The 6,049-nt window shown below is 47.9% G+C and overlaps 1 long non-coding RNA gene across 1 annotated transcript; it reads right to left on the minus strand.

The window, feature by feature from the left end:
* Positions 1–1,369: 1,369 nt before the first annotated feature.
* LOC125623428 (uncharacterized) lies at positions 1,370–5,706 on the minus strand. The gene is made up of 3 exons (XR_007352994.2): positions 5,555–5,706; positions 4,339–4,440; positions 1,370–2,283 (listed from the first exon to the last, which is right to left on the minus strand). It is a non-coding gene; the product is annotated as an uncharacterized LOC125623428 (long non-coding RNA).
* Positions 5,707–6,049: the final 343 nt, after the last annotated feature.

Here is a 6,049-nt window from a genome sequence, read left to right on the forward strand (position 1 = left end):
TGTTAAGTGTGGATGTTCGCGTTATCCATGTAAGTGTCCAATCCTTTTTTTGAAGCCTTTTTTCTGCAGAGAAATCCTGGTTCCTCTGAAGTTTTTAATAATGACTTCAGTGAGCATTTCACCCCCGGCCTCAATAGTTTCTTGTGGCAGGAAGTTCCACATTGTTCTGAGCAGGCCTTTGTCATGAAACTCTTCCAACAGACCAGCTTATGGTAACAAAATAGAAAATGTTACCTCTGGTTGTCTTGATAGGGCACTTGACTGGGAGTCAGGATATTTCGGTGCTAATACTGGGCGAGCAGCTGACCTCAGGCAAGCCACTTCCTCTCTTCGTATCTGTCCCAGGGTGGCTGGGCCTTTTAAAGGAAGCAGGTTCAGGCCAGAACTGGTGCTCCCAGTTTGACTGATTAAGAGCATGGGGTGGCACCAGAGGGAGAGTCAGAGAGGTAGGAGGTCCTTGAAGATAGCTGGAAGAGGTTCCTGAGGCAGCAGGTGGTGAGGTTTATGGCTGACCTCCCCAAGCTGGAGAAGGCTGAAGGCAGTAGAGCAGCATAGGAACTTTCCTGCTGACTTTGAAGCCAGAGAGTTGAAGATGGAGGGCTGAAGCCAAGGGGGCAGTGGAAGGGCTTCCTTGCCGGTCTGTCTGAGATGAGTGGTTAACACAACTGGGGAGAGATGGCTGTTCCCCTGGTGAGGATGACGTCCCAGCAGAGAGGTTAGTGGTGGGGGTGGGTGGGCTGCCCTCCAGCTGGAAGGCCGTCCTAGCAGAAGGACAGGAGAGGACAGAAGACGAGCCCAGGTGTGGTGGATGATGCCGGAATGTGACACATGCTATGCTGGTGAGCTAGATGTGGTGGGATTTTTAAAGACTATTTCCAGACAGGGTGTGCCCTGACTGTTTCCAGGTGCATGAACGCTACATGAACCCTTCACATGAGGGAGTGATAAGTGGACTGTGTTCATGGACGTTTGTTAAGGATTATTTGCACTATGTTTTTGTAATAAAGTGCGCCCCCCCTTTCTCCCCAGAGGGGGATTATTGAGGCAAGAGAGCCTGTCATGGAGCCTTTCTGAGAGGGGAATAGCCTGGTGCTGGAGCTCCCAGGTGCCAGGGGGCATCCAAGGATGAGGGGGAATCATTCACAGTACTGCTGAATCACTTCATTCCCTCTGTCTGTCTTCTCTGTTATGGCTGCAAGCTGTTCTTTTACCACGTGTTTGCAAACACAGTAAAACACCAAGGGGCATAATCTGGGCTGGGGCCTCCATGGCAACCGTAACACAACTAATTAATAATTCACTGTGTATGCCAAAGGAATAAATGCTTACAAATGGAGCAACACCAAAAGGCCATCAATGTACAGTACACTTGCTTTCATTAGTTTTTATTTCTGGTTGAATTGCATGTTTGTAGCACAGGAAGGATTCGGACTTGTTCATCTCCACACAAAGGAGTTTGTGAATCTGTCGTCATTGTTCACTGTGACAATATAGGGAGAACTTCCCAGAAGAAAGGAAATCAGATCACCAAGGGCCAGATCCATCCACCCATGTAAGGGTGGTGTCTTCCCTCCATGGGCCAAATTCTGCTCTCTCTTACTCCAGTGTAGACCCAGAGTAACTTCATTGAAATCAATTGAGTTTCTCTGCTTTATGACCGTTTTAGAGATGATTTTTAGCCCTGAAGGCCAGATTCCGTTCTCTGTTACACCAGCGTAAATTCAGGGCAACGCTGGTCCAGATCCTCGGCTGGTGCAACTCAGCATAGCTCCAATTAATGGAGCGACACTAATTTTTATCAGCTGAAGATCTGACTCTATTTACTTCAGTGAAGTTACTCTGAAGTTACACCAGTATACATGAGACCAGAATGTGGCCTGATATACGTATTGAATACGACTTTGGTTTGAGAAGGGTAACATATTCTCCCTGGCCCCAGTATAGAGCATGGAGTAAGTTTTTGAGGCAGCAGTTATAGCAGATGCTGAGCATCGGACTTAATTTGTCTTTCATCCTGGGAAATCCTTGTGGCAAGGGGTTAGTAAGGACAATTCATATTGTTATACAAATGCAAGATGGATTTACTGGTGAACACGCATTTCCGATCGCTGGGGAGCAGACCAAGACCCTTGCAGAATCAGAGAGAAAGAAGGCCTCAGGCTTCCAAGGAGGGCCCTGAGGCCATCTACCCTCAGGATCCGCAGGGCTGTTCAGGGCCGAGCATCTTGTTCCTAGCGACGGCGCCCGTCACTCGGGGGCCTTCTGATATCACCGTGTTTACATCTGAAAATGCAAGCGCAAGAGAGGAAAGAGGAGGAATCCGCAATGTTAGCCGTGGGAATGAAAAGGCTTATCCGTCACATGAACAAAGCTTCGACATCAGCTAGCGAGGAGGCTACGTTCCAAGCCTTACAGCGGGAGATTGTAACACAGAACAAGGGAAAGCTGAGGCTAGGTCTACACTGAAAATGCTACAGCTGCACACCGGCATCTGTAGCGCTTCAGTGTAGACACGACAGTGCCGGGAGGGGTTCTCTCAGTGCTGTGGTTAATCTACCTCCCCAAGAGGTGGTAGCCAGGTCCACGGAAGAATTCTTCTATCGAACTAGCGCTGTCTACACAGGGACTTAGGTCGGCCGAAGTCTGAAGGGGGGTGGATCTTTCACAGTGCTGAGCGACGTAGCTGTGTGGATCTAATTTTCTGGGGAAGACTAGCCCTGAGAACAGGAGCCCAGATTTATATTAGAAAATGTTTTCAGTCTTAAATAGCCCAGCCAGCAAAGCTTCCAAGCGTCGGCAAAAACGGGCTCTTGTTGGTATAGTTATTTCACTCACTGAACCACTATAAGCAGCTCCATTGAGTCCAACAGAGCTATGCTGATTTACACCAGCTAAAGAGGAGTCTGTTAGCTTAAAGGGGAAGTTTAAATACCACTGCCAGGGCAACTTATCTGACACCAGTTAAACTGCGATTCCAATTCTGGGCCACTCTGCGGCCCCACCCCACCTGGCTTTCAGTGAGCCTGTTGAAAAAACTCTTTGTTTTTCAGTCACAAACAGCGATGTTGACATAGCTAGGCTGGCATAGGCTTCATGGCCACACCTCCTGCTGCTGCATATGGCAATACAGGTTGATACTGCCAAGATCTGAACTCACTTACGCTTAAGGTGACCATATGTCCTGATTTTATAGGGACAGTCCCGATTTTTGGGTCTTTTTCTTATATAGGCTCCTATTACCCCCTACCTCCGTCCCGATTTTTCACATTTGCTGTCTGGTCACCCTGCTTACACTAAAGCAAATCAAGACAAACTGCACTGAGTTACATTGGTGTAAACCTGGTGTAAGTGAGAGGAGAATCAGGCTCATTACCTTGACCATGTAAACCCATCACTCACTGCTTCTCTTAGAGCTTGAGCAAATGATTTGGAGCCCTTCTTTGGACCTCACTTCTTGTGCCTCAGTCTCATCAATCTACTATCCAATTGCTGCCACATTTTAAAATCTAATCTAAGACTCCTGAGCAAGGGTTCAGACAGCAATTCAGTTAGCCTTATCTTATCGGAAAGTGGTGCACGCTTGGTATATTCTACAGCAATTTAACAGGAATAAAAGTGCAAGTCTGTCAAGTGACAGCCATATTTTGTGTCTCCAAGAGCTGATCAGAAAGGAGGGAAAGTCCCAGCTGATTCATTGGCTAGTAGCAAGGTATTGAATTTCAGGCAGCTGGGAGAGCCACAGGCCTCCTGGGTATTACATGAGCCATCTGCAAAGTCATGCTGACTTCTGTGTTTTAAATAACTTCCTCTAACTGATGCAGCCAGCGGATGGGGGTAGGACTGAATTTGGTAATGAAAATAAGAGATGTGTTTGCCTGGTGTGTGATAAGGCATTTTGGCATCAAACAGGAAGCCTGCTGGGGAGACCTAGATCTGGGAACTTGAGGGTGCTAAGTGCTTAAACAGCTTATACCTAATCTGCCCTATGACTCTATGTGGGTCAGTTCAATGTGAAGTTCAAGTAAATTTATACTGGGATTTTTTTTAATGGTGTCTCCTATTGGGCAAATAGACAAGTTTTGAAAAGACTTCAGCTAATCAAAAACAAAGCTGTGTCTGTAAGGAAATGTGGGGGTGGGATATTGCCTGGCCATAATAATTTGCAGCCTACCCAAACTTACATGCCTGGCTATGGCACTGCCATGCAGCAGACGTAGGAATAGACCCTAAGTCTCCTGAGTCCCGACTGGCTGCATCCCATCTCCTTTCTAATCTAGTATGCTTGTTGCCCCCCATGACAGCAATCTTCACGACAGCTCCAGCAAGTCCTTTACTTACTTTGGTTCTGGCTGTGGTCCGCTGGGTGGGCCAGGGTGGCAGGGGGCTCCTCACCTCTGTGGCCACATAGGCTCCCAATCTTTGCTGCCACATACCTGCAGCCTGCAGAGAGAAAGGAGACCATTGTTTTTCATTCCTCAAGCTAAGGGCAAATATTTGTTGGTCCCTGTGGGGCATTGGGGAAAAGAAGCTGCACAAGGCACCAAGGTGGTAGGGGTGTTCAGAGGAGCAAATCATCCCCTCTCTGATCCTACCTGAGCTAGGGACCCAATAAGTCACCTTTTCAGCCATGGTGGGAGTCAGGGGGGATGTAACAAATGGTCAGCAAAATGTCCAGATTGCAATAGAATCAATAGAATCAAGTTACACCATTCAAGGTAAAAGCTTGGGGCAAAGACTTTCCTTCTGTTCTGTGTTTGTACAGCACCTAGCATCATGGAGTCCTGCTCCAGGACTAGGGCACCTAGGTGCTATGCTAATACAAGTCCATTTCCTGTCAGGGTTGGAGAAAAAGCGCTGAGAGAGCGAGATTCGCACTGATACCACAAGAGATCTTGGCCAAAAAGCACAGAAGTGAAGGTAGTTGGTCGCAACCGGACAAAATGGGCCTAGCTGCACACTTACGAGCTCCAGTTTCATCCTGTGTAATTCTGTTAATTTCAGCAGAATTATTCCTGATTCACCCTGGTGCAAGTCCACAGTCAGACCCAAAGACACTCAGTGGAGTTGCTCCTGTTTTACACCCGTGTAAATGAGATCAGAATCAGGCCTAATGATTTTTTTTTTTTAATTAATGAGCAAAGTTTTACTTTATTCCTTAGATAGTAACCCCCCCCCCCACTCTTCCCCTCCCCTGCCAGACCTAGCTAGACAAAGTATATGATATTATTGTGGGAAGGGAAAGTTGTGGAGAGCGCCAGCTGATAGGACTTTACCTCCCCTTGCAGGGTGACCCAGCAGGTATCACAGAAGCCTCCCTTTTGTCCACGGCTGGGATATACCCCACTGTGGAACAGTCCCTCCCCGCAACAGTGAAGACAACACCCATGTAAGGAAAGACTCTTTGCGAAGGCCTGGCAGCTCAGACTGCATTAAAAAGAATTCACTCATCATCCCACGAACGGCAGGCACCAGTGATAGTCGGGGGCACACACGTATTTACAAACCAAACCTCCCCCTCTGCTCTGCTTTGTCCAACCCAAAGAGGTTTCCTTACCATTGATAATTACTCAGACCATCTCTGCGGGGCTTCAGCCTGGCTGTGCTTTCTTGCTGCTCGGGCTCGGCCTCTGCTCGTCTCTCACACTCAGCTGGGCTGTGGTTTTATTTTTTAACACACTATTTCCTCCCTCCCCGGACGTTGCCCCAGTAACATGAGTCATGTGGCTTGAAGGCCAGAGGATGTTGTGTAAATCTTTGCTATTGTGCCCTCCAGGTAGGGCTGTGAGGAACAGAGTTTCGATCCTCCCCCGGCCTGGGTTTTGATCTAACCTACGTCGGTGTATTGCCCAGGTTATACAGGGGTTGGTTAGGCACGCAGAACCTTTGTATCTAAATGGAAGCATCTGTCCCTGCTGTAGCTCCACTGACTTACGTGAAGTTACAACATTGATGCATTTGGCCCAAGCCGTGGGACTTGCTCCAGATGCCTGAGAGAGATCCAGGAGTTAGCTGTTGTTCAAGCATGGTTCTGCCTCCTTAAAAACACTGT

This window comes from Caretta caretta, chromosome 16 (assembly GCF_965140235.1).
Source record: "Caretta caretta isolate rCarCar2 chromosome 16, rCarCar1.hap1, whole genome shotgun sequence".
NCBI lineage: Eukaryota > Metazoa > Chordata > Testudines > Cheloniidae > Caretta > Caretta caretta.